General features: G+C 38.1%; 1 long non-coding RNA gene across 1 annotated transcript in view; it reads left to right on the top strand.

Moving 5' to 3' along the window:
- The window catches only part of LOC138682511 (uncharacterized), a 39,632-nt gene extending 30,463 nt beyond the window's left edge, over nt 1–9,169 (top strand). Inside the window, exon 6 of the long non-coding RNA XR_011322628.1 lies at nt 5,667–9,169. This is a non-coding gene — a long non-coding RNA (uncharacterized lncRNA). The remainder of the gene's footprint in view (nt 1–5,666) is intronic.
- Nucleotides 9,170–14,692: the final 5,523 nt, after the last annotated feature.

Consider the following 14,692-nt stretch of genomic DNA (forward strand, 5'->3'; position numbering starts at 1 on the left):
TGCCTGGGTCAGGATTATGGGAAAAGACCGTCGCTCTGACTTTTAAGTAAATGATAGCAGAAAGCAAGAGGCTTTCATGCGAAGAGTCTTCAACACTATTTCTGCTTTTCTAGTTACTAAGCAGAATAAGTGATTTAGGTGAGCGTATGGCTCATTTCTTATCAGTTGTACAGTGGCTCTGTTGTAAACAGGTTCTCTCCCTGCAAAAAAATGCTTTATGAGATATGAATTGCAGATAAGAAAAACTAGACAAAAAGGCTGTAACAAATGAGAACAGACAAAGCAGTGGATCTGCTCTGCAAGTGTGTGAAATGGGAGTTCAAACTACAATTGGACAATGCAGCAGAGAAAACAAGGTCACCCCCTCCCTCTGACTGAGGAAGTGAGCAGAGATTTGGGCAGTAATGTACTAATTTTCTCCCCCACACCCCATATGGGAGGCTGTCACTGTATTTCTTCTTCACCCAACAAAAAAAGATACCTAGAAGAACCGATACTCGGCATATCCCAAGGTAGGTGAGCTCTTTCTCACGACTGGTGGCTGTGGATGTAAAACTGAATTGTGGAGAAATCATTTGCTGCTGGTCTGAAAATGAGCTGAAACCTGCAAAAAAAGATGAAACGATTTAGGAAAATAGCTACCAAAATGATACCAGAAAAGAAAGAGAGTGGATGAAATGCTCTCTTTCTTATGCAACTTGGTTGTGTGTCATGTTAGTTCTCCAAAGGCAGTCTCTTTTTTCACTTTCTGAATATAAATTGTGTCCATAATACTGTGTCCAGTCTCCTCTTTTGCCGATCTGTGCTGCCATCAACTTTGCTTAAGTTGACCTTTGAACTCATGGTGAGGAAAATTTTAAAAGTAAGAATGTTATAGGTTCATGACGGAAGGCACAAGGTGAGACTGAGATTTGGAATGATTATTTATATATATAATTCTGAAATGAGCTTACTACCTTTTTGGAGTATACAAGGTGAGTTCTCCAGCTTCTTCCAGGTTAGTGTTTGTGAGAACAATGGTAGAAAGACAAAATGAAATACCTGAAAGCCCTTTCTAGTTTTGGACATACAAAACCATGCTATTCCAAGGAACTTTGAACTCAGAACCCGGTTTTCCCAAAGACATTCTCCTTTCTCCTCTCCCACCAGCAGTTCTTTGAGATTTCCTCCAAAGTATTTGTGCAAGTCTTGGAGAGGGAAGTTGAGAAAATAAAGCATGAATTAACCCTTTGTCTGCATGGCGGGTGGTGTAGTCCCTCACCTTTGTCACTGATTATCCAACATTACCTGCTTGAGCCCACTGACTGACAGTCTCTTCAGTACACTCGGTTCTAAGGGCCCCAAATTCCCCAAGAACTGCATCAGGTTCACCAAGCAGACGATTCAGATGCCTATTGTTAAGCATCATGAGAGAGTCATTTACAATTTCTGTCTATATGAAGTGTTTTATATCTAGAGGAGAATGTGAGGCAACACTTTTAAAGGCTAAACTGTCATAAATTATAAATGCTGACATATGCTGTGTTGTATAAAGTTTTTTACATTTATTTAATGTCATTAATTGCTCAGGAAATAAAAATCAAGCAATTAGTATCTCTAAAAAGAATATGTACATATAAACGTAAGACTTGCCAACACAGCTGGAAAGCTAGAAAGGAGGGTATGAAATAACTTAGCTCTATGCCATCTTTTTATAGCACATTCTGTACCACTGGCCAATCGTGGTATTTCACAACACAGGTAGTAAATCACATCTACCGTAGTGTGTCACACATAGCAGATTAAAGAGAAGAAGTCCTGTTTTCATTCCGGTTGCACTTTAAAATCATCATTAGCAGCTATGATCCATTACTGGGAAACTACTGTCAAATGGTATAATAAATCAATGGGTTAGAAGCACTCAGTACTCTGCATGCACATCACACTTGCACTTTTTATAAATGTTCTTTTGTACACTGTATCACTTGTAGAAAAATACAGATGTGCCTCCTTATGGAGTTCATTGTCTAGTAGCTCCCTCTGTCCTAGTCTTCTATCACAAAAATCTTTCAGCTTTTGGCCCTTGTTTTCATGGTCTCCTTTCAACATAACGTGCAGGTTGGCTAGAACAAATTATATTCCATGCCCTGCATTAGGAAGATCGGACCAAATTCCTTTCTGGCAATATAGTACCTGCCAGTAGGACTGCAGAGCATTTGCCATAGACATGGGGCAATTCAGAATGCTTTCCAAATGCACAGCTGAATGGGGCCACTCCAGACCAAAAGTGAGGAAAACCTGGATGAAGGAGAGTGATGGTTTGATCATGCAATGCTGATTCTGCATATTTTTACTATGATTCTTTCAAATGAGGCAAAACCACAGAAACTAATTGTTCTTTCTGCATGTAACATGCTGATTATTCTCTACACATGAAGCATACCCTTACACCAGATAGCTGACTTAGGTCTTGCATGGATATATGCTGGATAGGGAAAAAGTGGAATCAAACAAGTACTTCCGTGACATGCAAGCACTTCCTCTAAAGGCCAGCCATGCACAGTGAGAATATGTAAGGATGTCACTCACCTGGTTATAGGCACTGTGCAGTTTTAGTATAATTCAGCTCTATTGCACCAGACTGGGAAGGCAGCTTGTTCTTTTGCATTCAGTCAGCACCTGCTCCACTGTGTAAGCTGTCAATGGGCGCTCTGTGCTTGAAAATGGTGTAGGAGGAGTTTATGGTAGGGGACTTCGGGTTGCATGCAGATAAATTAACCACCGTGCTTAAGAAACAGAATAGAGGAGACAGTCTACAGGGGAAAACCAAAAATAAATGTATCCTACCTGTGTGTTAAAGTAAGTATAGCCATGCAATGAGTTCCTCTGGTCTTCCGAGGCTTCATGACCATGAACAACATGAGGCTGAGATGAAGACAAGGGAATCCTTTTCAGTTCACAAGAGATTCTGTGATGAATAAGTATGTTGGGCAAGATTCAACCCTGGGTCAACTAGTCACCTCACCTAGCAGCATGGACAGTAGCTCAAATGCTCAGTTATTGTCATAACTTGTTCACAAGTTCAAATTGTCCCCCAAATAAATAATTGCTAATAACTAAAAATGTCAAGGAGGGGAAATTATTTACCTTTACTCTTTTTTTTCTTTTTTTTTTTTTTTTAATTTTAGGAGCCGCTATACATCCAAATCAGACAGTTTCTTATTTTATCACTTCTGGTATGTTAGGCAAGGTTTCCATATCATCTCATGAAAATTTCTACATAGGAATTCTTTTCAAAGTGACTGTTCTCTTCAATCCTAAATACATCATAAATTTAACATTCAGAAAATTTTAGAAATAAAAATGAGGACTGTATCTGCTGATCAGGCTGGAACCCTGTATTTTCACTGCTCTAGGGAATTTGCTTTTATCCTTGTAGACTGCAGAATAGAAGCATTGAGAAATACCTACACTGGGTCATTCTTATAACATTTTACATTCTGTTATGATCATTTATCTCTCCTTTAAAGGTCTGTACAGTTGAATTTATGATAGTAGGTCAGACTGGTGGGAGAAAGAGTATGAAAAAGAGAACCTCACATCTTTTTTTCCTTATTCTTTAGAACATTTACTAAAAGATTACTTCCTGTTAAATGTGAACTAAGCATACATTGTGATGATGTGCTCTGCCATTAAGAACTTTTTTGTTCTAGATTTCGTTGATTTGGACCCCATTGATGACTTTGCAGTTCATATGAATTGTAGCTATTCATGTGTATGTATACATATATAGAATTTCCTTTAAAATAAAATAAACATATTGTTAAAAAAAACCAAAAAACAAAACAACAGAATAACTGAGTTCTTTTGCCAAGATAAGCATACCCTTCAGTGCAAAGGTGTAACAGTGATGACACTACAGGTCAGAGTATGTAAAATAATGCTCATTATTCTGTAATTTTTCCCCAAAGGCTATGACCTTCAGTGAAAATAAATAACATTTTGAAAGCAAAGGTAATGTAATTATTCATAGACTGTTTTGGATTAGTTGGCAGAAAAGCAAATATTTCAGTTTCAGCTTGAAAATCAAGCCATTATTTAACTTTCAATGTGCAGTTCCCATAGTAAATTCATTTTTAATGGGATGGTGTACCTGGTTTGTGCTTGGTAATTCAGCTATAAAAAATCTGAGCTGTGCCCCATAAATCAATCTGAATGGTATGCCATAAGACTGCAATAAATTTATGAGCTGCCTTAAAAAAAAAAACAGAGCATGTATTAAGTATTTTATGTGTTGTACATATCACAAGTCAAATCTTTGACTCTAGAAATACAACTATGGGAGGTTTTAAAATGGTAAAATCTCATTTGGCTCACCCGGAATCCTTTGTATTTAGTATTTCCCCAGCCTGCAACTGATCTTTGGGATCCCTTTCAGATTTATTGGAAGATCTGGCTGTGAGTCACTTCCAGGGAGTCTTGCTGAAGTTCCTTAAAGATAACGTACATTTGTGCTACCAGAAAATATTTACTAATGGGGAAGCGTAGCTGTATATGTGACAACTGCCTCTGCAGGTCATTCATTTCATGGATGACAGTAGGGTCCCAGAGTTATATGACTCCAGCCCCTCACAGAGGCTTTTTCTTCTGTATCTTAAGAATTAATATGTGATGCACACAGTAGTCAGAACGATGAGAAAGGTGTAGAAGCCTAAATAGGTGGAGTAACCTTTTGCTAGTATTTATAACAAGCAATGATGTAGGAAACCTTGTGTCTGAAGCCTGGCTGGAGACCGTCTCGATTGCTGTTGGGCTGCTGACAGCAGCGTGTGTTTGGTGCCAAAGTTTCTACATCAGCTGAAACGCAGAACTGGTAACGGCACTGGGTGAGCACATGGAGCTGCATCTTTGCTGAGACACCAAGCTGGCTTTGGACAGCCACAGCGTCTCCCATGGAAACAGAGGGAATATTATACTCAGTCGATTTAATGACTAGTTCATGCAAAGATTAAAGTCTGACAGAGCAAGCAGTAATGATGTCATTATCCTCTTTCTACCTACAGAAAGTTAAAAAAAAGATGGAATTTACTAATTCTAAAATCCTGAAGGACATGCTGAAAAAGGGACTTCTCATTTACATGATGCTTGATTTAATAAATCGGAGAACAAAATGCTGTGTCATACTGAACTTTTCCTCCTCTCCTCTTGTACATGCATGCCTTGAGTTAACTATCTCAGGTTCTGTTTGGGGTCATTTTTAAATGAAACCTAATTTTCATTCAAGCATAGTTGTTCCAAATAGTAAAAAAAAAATTGTCATCCCTTATTCTGTAAAGAGTTAAAAATATTACAGTTAGGAATATGAATGAACATGTTAGATATATGATAATTTAAATAAATATTCATGTGCACACAGTATCTGATATTATTGTATACCAAAGAAACATTCTGTAAGGGAAACAAATTGAAATTTTGTTGACTTGATGTTCTTGACAGCTAATATCATGAGTAATACTGATGGTGTAAGTGACTTTTATATGAATCAGTTTATTCAGGCTGGCATATGTGGGCTAGACTTAAGAGGGAGAAGTATGAACTGAAGTCTTGGATGCAAAACAGTTCAAGACTCAAACCCCATTATTTGTATTTCCAATGAGTGATTAATGGGTTAATGTTTCAATTTTCAGGATGCAAATGGATGTCTTGTTTTTTCAGCATCTGGATGGCAAACTTTACTCAGTATCAAGATTACTCAGGATTGGCCCACATGTTTTACTTCCTGCGTGTTACTAACCTCCAGATATTTTGAATCTATTTCCCTCCAGAAAGCAAGAACTTAGAAGACATTATGACCCATCATACTGAACTTTTTGTGCAAGTTACCGAACATCTGCTTTAAATTATGTTGACAGGTACTCCAGTGAAATGAAATTTCCCTATTAAGAACTGCAGTTCATTTAGTTATTTAGCACACTGACTAAAATACTAAAATGCAAAAATCTGAAAATGCACCATTGGTCCTGCTGTATACCTGTATTTGCATCATCAGTTTCTGCAAATTAAATGCTTTTTCATGGTTTTAAATATTTAAAGAGTTAACAGAGATTCTGAAAAAGCTCATTATCTCAGAAATGAGTGATATAAAGCAAGAGAGAAACCTGTTGTATAGTATACTTTGTAGGTACTCTACTGAGACAACAAAGAATAGAATAGAATATTTCAGTTGGGAGGGACCTACAGTGATCATCTAGTCCAACTGCCACTCACAACCTTCAGATAACCTTCAGATAGTGAGACTGACTATGTGACTTCATTCACAGCATGCAGAGTCTAAAAGTAAAATTCTGTTAGCTACCACTGCTTGAAGCTGAGTGACAGGATATATTTGTTTTGAGTTGATGTTACTTCGGCACAGTCATCTGATTTTTGGTCAGTCAAGAGAGTGAGCAGTAAGGGTTTGTGTCTCGCATTTGATAAAATTTAGATGTAGCCTAATTTTTTATAGCCTTGATTTTTGAAAGGTTAGCATGATCTAGTTCCAAGAAATATACTTTTAATGCTGTGAAAAAGATAGTATCAAAATCAAATGAGAGTTGCTATAAGCAGACTGTACCTTCCAGTTGAAAAACAAAGCCTTGTGTGTTTCATGTTAACTTTGCCATGCAGACAGGTCTTAAGCAAGACCGATTAAAATAATTTAAAAAAAGAAAATTGATTCAAATGGTGAATGAGATGCTTGTGTTCTCAGCAGGAGTAGTGAGGCACTAGGTGAGATTCAGAAGCGAGCCATCTAAACAAGTATAAACCATGCTGTCAGCTGTTTCCCACCATCTGCGTCTGTGCATACAGATACATATATGGTAATGGCAAGGTAAAAACCAGTCTCCTTTCACTGAGGACAACTGTTTGTAGGGCTCTGCTTTTCCCCTAGCAATACACCCAGGTGCCCTATACACAGCCAATGAGAAAAGTGAGTTTGGCTGATCATTACAGTCTCTGCTAGTATTCTTCCTTCCCCTGCTCTCTATTCCATGAATATTTCCTTACCCGCAGGCAAAGAAGAGAAATTCTGAAAAGATCTGAGTAAAAGACAAATCTTTGTCTGATTCCTGTATCAAAAGGAGCACAGTCGCATCTGCAAGACACATCTCTTCCAGTCTCCACATCTTCCTTATAAAACTGGCAAAACCTTGTCTTCTGCTGTCCTCCTAGGACTTTTGCTACCTTTGAAATGTAGGTAATCAGCTACACCTCCTGAAGTTCTTCATGGTGGTGAAACCTGTAATTAACATTTTAAAAAGTCTTGTTTGACACAAGACAGCACTATTTCCTTTTAATCTCTTTATGTCTTTAAAACAGAATTTTGACAGTATCTGCAGATTCCCTGTTCTATTCCTCTCACTCCAAAAAACTTTTTATAATAAATGTGGAAACATTTTTTTGAAAGAAGTCACTAAAACCTGCTACTTTTCTCAGATATTTTGAAAAGTAGCCAAAGAAATACTTCTAAAAGAAAACAGTTTTTAACACCTTTCCAATTTTGCTTTCCTCAGTAACTTGGTGTTTTAATGCATGTTACTGGCCACATAGCTCCAGTTCTTCTGAAAAGACACTTCTGAATGTAAACATACTGGATGTTGTGAAGAAACTGTTTTTCATGAAGTGTAGCCTTAGCATAGCAACATAGATCTCATCTGGCAGAAACATCAGCAGAAGATATTGTCCAGGCTACGAAAACCCTCTGAAAGCCATAGTAGGGCAGGTCCCAAGCCATTTGGGTGCTTCAATCTCATATTTCCTAATTCAGCAAGTTTGGATTTCTTTTAAACTGAACTTTCACTCAATGTATTTCATGAGGTTTTGATAAATTTGCAATTTCTACTTTTGAAAATAACAGCAACCTCTCTTAGCAGCCCATGCTACCTTACAAACATTTCTCATCAATCCTATGTCTATTTTAATATACTTCTAATGTTCAGTGTATTTTTGAAATTTTAGGAATTCATATTTTTAGTATGACATTTCTAATTTTGTAAAGAATGGAAAAATAGTGAAGTAATCAACTTGAAATAAACTATGTAAATATTTGTTCTCTTTTTTCTCAGGGGATATGACTAAGATTCACTGCAAACAGCATAGAAAATTGTTTTCATAAGTAGGATTAACATACAAAGATTAAGGCCAAAACCCATTTTAATATTGTTAGATGGTAAGATTATACTCTTGCTGTAAATGCTGCCTTAATCTCGAAGCTTTGATCTAGACTTGCGTGATCCCCACTTAAAAAAAATTATTGAAGTGCAATTGCCATGGGTTGATTATGGTGGTTGTTTAATCAGGTAGACCTACAGGACTTTATTCTGAGGTACCATCATATTCCTTTACTTGCCTCTGGGAGTGGTAAAGATGTTCCGTAAAGAGTGTGAGTTAAATTGGATCCAGTACTTAGTTAAATTAGATCCAGTATATTACAATGATTTTCAACTCTTTTCAGTTTGCACCAATGTCTTCCTCTGAAGAGGTAGATGTCTGCAAAATGAGTTCTAATTTCATGACAATGACTTTGCTTTTGTTGTTTACCTTTTTTGGAAGTCTTAGAAATAGTCTGTCCATGCTTTGGTTTCCTCAGACCACGCCTTGAAAACTGCAGCTAGAGTCAGTTGAAACCAGTAAGTAATGATACGCAGAATGGAGTTCACTAACTGGAGGTGAGGTTGGCACAGTAAAGTTATCCCTGTGTTATCAGACTTAAAACCAGCTCTAGATTTTTATGAATGTCCAAAAGTGATGTTTATATTTCAGCTCTGCACCTTTGCCAAAACAAGACACCTCAAGTACGGGTCTATCATGTAAGCTGTGCAGCACTATTTTGGTGTTACTGGAAAAATAAGATAGCATTGACTGAGAAAGAAAAGAGCATGCAGTGCACAACAGAATATTCTCTACTGCAGTAACAGGTGTTTTGATGGAACTACCTAATCCTGCAGCTAAGCCAGACTTACTCTGTTTAACGGAAGAGCTGAAAAAAAAATCAGATCTTGAGGTAATAGAAATGTAGATACTCTGGTTTGGTTTTTCTTTTATCACAGTATACATAGACATGAGATGTTATTGCATACAGCTGACAGAAGTGTTTTAAATGAAGAACAATAACTGTGCAAGATAAATTAAATGATTTTTCATTGTGTAACTGTCGTAGATCTGTCACATGATTTTTTTCTACGTGTGAGGATTGATTGCTGGCAAATTTTGCAAATGGAAAGCGATCTTAATTGCAAAATATTCCATTCCTTTCTTTATTTTCAAAGGAAATATGAATACAAATTATTTTTAAACATTATGATTTGCAGGCACAATAACAAAAAAAGAGAGAGGAAAAAAAAGCCTCTTGTATTTCACTGACATCAGCAAGGCTCTCAAAGCACTTTGCAAGGCTGAGTGAAATAAAACTCATCAGACCAATGTGTTAAGCTCATAATATTATCACTCCTGTATTACAGCTAGGGGAACTATAGAACAGAGCTACCAAGTAGAAGGCATGAAAGTCAGAAAAAGCAACATCTGTGTCAACCTCCTTGTGCATTTTACTAACTCTCCTGTGTTTTTCAATTAGCTCTCTCTCCCTTTGAAACACAAAGCAACAAAGCATTGTTGCATAACATTATCTACTCTTCCCCAAAATCTGAAGAAGCCTGGCATGTACCATATACAGTTGACAGCAGCAATCTAGATGAAGATTGTTGCCATATAAAAAACCCCAACAAACAAATGGCAGTCTACCGAGTTGTGCAAAGGATACACAACTTATCCTTGCAAACCTGGACAATACAGATGGAAGTATTCAGGTTGCCACTGGTAGATGTTTTTCTAAGCTGTATTGTCCCTTTTCAAAACTCTCAGACCTGTTTTGTCAAATATCTTTGCACACATTATTCTGACATCATACAATGTTCACTTCAACAACTTTAAGAGCAGGCACAAGATAAGAGGGTATAGATTAGACAATGGCATGATATCAGCTGGAGAATCAGACAGAGATCATCAACTGAAGGGATTAAAGACAAAACTTATTTATATAAAACTGTTTTCCATAATACATTAGATATATTCGCAATGTTTTATGTGTTACATAAGAAATACCTGCATCGTAAAATAGATTGACTCTAACTTCTGCAGGATACCCTCACTCTGAAGGGAAGAGTAAGCAGAATAGAATAGATGCAGCCATCATCTGGGAGGGCCTGCAGCTCCCCAGGGAGCTGATGGATTACTTCTAAGAGATCTGCTACAAATACTGTTAAAATGCAACTATACAATCAGCGGCTCACAGTTTAGCATGCAACAGTGGGGACAGCAACCACCCTTGAAGTGTCTGGAATTTGAAAAAAAAACAAGTACGTGTTACCAAGTGTAAACAGCTGGCATTAGCTGAACCTCTGCACAAGCGTGGCAAGACCAAAGCATCAGGTGGGTACAAGAAGTAAACCTGAAAAGTGATGAGATACCCTGAGAAGTGATGCCTGTAGATCAGAGGCAGACCTACATTTCAAGGCTGCCATCTGAGTACCCTTGAGGAGAGGAGTTACTGTTGAGCTGTGTAGTGGCCACCACCACCCTCGGCCTGCTGGGAAGGACCTCCTAGAACTTGCAAGGCTGGTCACTTCACAGGTAGCTATGTGATAACATCTCTGCCTGCTCACTCTAAAAATGGTCAGAACTCTTTCCTGTATTAAATAAGGACCTTTCTAAGAGGTAGGAGGGGAGTGAGGGGATTAGAGCAGAGGAAAGAGCATCTGACACATCCAGCCGCTAAACAGGTGCACTGTTGAGTTCCTGAACATAACATAATGTCTAGATTCACTGGGCTTACATGAAAGATATTGCCAGGAAGGATCTTCCCTTCTATCCTCTTTCACCGGTTTAGGGGTGATTAACAGTGCTTGTACTTTCACTGCTGCGCCTGCAGGTAGTGAAGAGATGTATTCACAACAGCAAGCAATTTCACAGCATGAGCACTCAGAAGCATTATTTATTACTACCGTTCTAGCTAAAAAGTCTGAGACTGCAAAACAGTAACACATACAAGATCTCATCACTCATCTGTAATTTGCATTTTTCATGGATACAAACCTGGCTGGCTAATTGGGAAGTCATTTGACTTGAGACTTAATATGCTTTTACTTTTTGATGGATTCAGCATGAAGAGAATATATTGTGTTTTCATTACTTAGAGCCAGGAGCAATTTTCAACTTTCTGTTTTCTAGTTTCAAACAAGAGAAAAGATTTATCTGCCAGAGTAATGGATTGGTCCATCTAATTCAGCATACTTCCAGCAGTTGCCACCAATGCTGTGGCTGTTGCTGAGAGCCTGCCCTTTCCTAATAGTTTTGCTATCAAAGAATACAAAATTGTACAAAAACGTGCAGTGGCAGTACAGCAGAGGAAATTCCTCTCTGTTTAAACAGCACAGGTGATGAGCATTGCGATGAAGGAAATCAAACCTCCAGTTGTTGTATCTTCTATGATCAAGGTGAAGGAAAGGGGACTCAAGCATGAATGTGGCCTTTTGACAGATCACATTATCCCCTATCGCCTCTCCAAGCACTGGTTGTCTTTATTTCCAGAGCTGCTCATATTCAAATACACATAAGCAGGTTGCTCTTTCTTTTTTGTCCGTAACTCAGAGAAGGGTCAGTTGTGAAACGAGAGGAACACAGCTCCCAGACTGGGACAGCAGCTGGTTGAAGAAATGCTGCCAACATGAAATATGACCCAACGCGCAGCTGCTGACTCACACGGGGGGTGGAGGGTCTCCACCTCTGCAGCTACTGCCAATGGAGGCGTTGGACTCGTGTCATCTCCTGTCATGGCTGACTCGCTGGGTGGAGAGTGACCACAAGTAATTACAGAAAAATAGGGAGGAACATCTGCATGAATCTAGTCTCACCCAGCAACCACTGTCATGATTTGACTTTCTAACAGCTATGGTGCTGTAAATAGGTTTACCTGTCTAAATTGCCCTCAGACCAAATCAAACCCGTAATTCATTTTCTCCTCCTCCAGAGGGAAAAGAATGCCGTAGTTTATTTTGCCAATTATGTGATCAACCACTAACTGTGAAATGCTTTACAAAAATAGTGGCCGAATCCACATCTGCATAGACTGGCAGTAGGGTCAGGGGATGGAGATAGTCAGGTGGCACCTGCCCAGGCCGTAGAGAGAAACATACCTGTTTCTGCACTCAGCTATATTAAGCATAACTTGTTCATTGGTTGTGTCTCACTTCCTTCAAGAAACTGAAGTTATTAAGGCAGAGAAAAGAAAAATCAGTGCTATGCAACCTACATCTTTACATTCCAGTTTGAGTGACTATGCTTTTAATTCTTTATCTCCTATTACTGGGTTGATCACAGGTACCATACTGTGATATAACTATATATCCCCAACTTCTTCGTACCTTTTATTCCATTCATGCAATGAACAATACAACCCTTGTGGGAGCTGTGAAAGTGTCATACTTCTGTTTTAATAGTCTACGAACACTTGAGGTCTCCGATATCATTCTAGCAGTGCACCAGGGATGTTGCCAAGCAGAAAACACCAGTTAAGTTACAAAATTCATGTTTCTTGGTTGCTTGTCTTTGTTTTACCAAACCCTTTCCTACACCTCCAGATCTCCATAGGGTGCTATTCTAGCAGTTTGTGCTAGAAACTCTTGCATGCAGAATCTGCCTAGTTCAGGCATGCAATTTGAGGTTGAAAAATTAGTGCCTAAGCTTTTCAATCAGCATGGAGAGGGAAATGTCTTTGAAGGTTTCCAGAGGGAAGGTTTACATGGGGGAAATCCTATCCATTTTCTTGAACAGGTGAACTGAAGTTTGGTGGAAATATGGATAATATCTAAAATATGCCATAGATAAACCATAAACCACAAATACAGAGTGAATGTTCTCCATCTTTCTGTGTGACACCATATACCAGGACCCAGTATGGGTCTGGTAAAAGCACAGCTAAACTTTTACTTGTGGTTTTGTTAATGACGAAGTGTGGAGAAAGGCCTTCCAGATGGAGACAGACTGTCAAAAGGCTGAAAAGGTGGAAGACGCCAGCATCCCTCCCCTCACTGTGATGCAACACTCAAGGAAAAGCACCCTGTGCTTCTGAAACGGAGTGACGCATGGTTGCAGAAAGGTCCGCCCTGTGCCTTTCCTAGACAGCTTTCTTCTTGGAAAGCTTACTTGGAAATCTAGTCAGAAGATTAGTCTTGCATGGTCTAAAGCTGTATATAGTCTAGGATACCAAAAAACCAAGGCAGCCTTCTGTGTCGAGCTTGGATATATACCCATTAACATTTGTTAATGTTCCCTACTTATTATGTACAGCAGAAAATATTATATATTACAGTAGAAAATATCTGTGGAAAAAATGGCATGTTTGGGCCATGATGTATCATATTAAAAACGACTAATAGAATAGATATTTTAGGGGCAGGTGCAAGGAGTACAACCTACAACTAGCTGTTGGTTTATAATACTTTGCAGTCAAGGCATAGCCTGACAGCAAAAATGAGATTTTTATGGAGGTGTGATTATACCCACACCATCTTCCTTCCGTGTAGTCCTTCTTCTCAGGCACTACAGAAAGTCTGCACCTGCTGCCTATGTGACTTGGAAGATTGAGTCCTGCTTCTCTTTAATGCTGCCCCAGAGTGCAATCTCTCCATAAAACATATCTCGTCAATGGTGGGTTTGGGTGTATCATAGAGACTCAACACAACAAAATGTGTTTGTGAGAGCTCCAGGAGTGCAATTGCAATAGGGATACATCAATCAAGTGAGTCAAGTTGTAGAAGTATAGTGACTCATTAAGGATTTCTGATCCTATCACTTAATCAGTTCGTAATATACAGTGGTAAAATATACGATCTTTGAAATAGGAAGAAAAAAGAAAAAATTTAGTATTACTTGCAAAACAGCATTGCCATACACTACAGATAGCAGTTGAACAAGTTACAAACAAAAGCAGAGTGCCCTCTTGTGGCTACTAGTACAGGCAGAAAGCACAGGAATACAACTTGTCTTTTGTGTTGTCATAGGAATATTCTGCAATTAGAATCTCCTATACTGGAAGTGATTTCTACGTATTAATTCAGTTATTTTCGAGGGAATTTGTAAAAACTATTCCAGTAAGCCAAAGGAACCGTATTTTAAATACACACACTCCAAAGCACTCTTTTTTTTCCTTCCAGTTTGGCAATACAGTAGTATATTATTTTTCATGAATGTGAGACTTTCCTTTAAAAAAAAAAAATGCAAGCAGTATTAATCTGGTTAGTCTTGGTTTTCTCCCCTGTATGTTATTAAATACTATTTTAAAAATTTAGTTTACTTTTCTGTAGTAGTTACCAAAAAATTTGTATGAAACTATAGAATCATTAAGCTTTCAAAGAAAATAAATGTCAATCAGTATGAATGCTGACCTATATTGTTAATTATCCAAAACACTCTTGTGGTTTTATTTTGATGTTTATTCTGTCTTTATTTTTCTCCACAGAAATGTATTTGAGCTATTTCATTTTGCAACCAAAACAGGTTTAATCTATGGACATGACAAAAAGAAGATTATATGCAAAAATGGTATTGATGAATGTGCTTTAAAAAATTTTATATTACCATATTCTCAATTTAATAAAACCTCAGTTTCATGAATATA

The sequence above is a fragment of the Haliaeetus albicilla genome, chromosome 2 (genome assembly GCF_947461875.1).
Source record: "Haliaeetus albicilla chromosome 2, bHalAlb1.1, whole genome shotgun sequence".
Classification (NCBI taxonomy): domain Eukaryota; kingdom Metazoa; phylum Chordata; class Aves; order Accipitriformes; family Accipitridae; genus Haliaeetus; species Haliaeetus albicilla.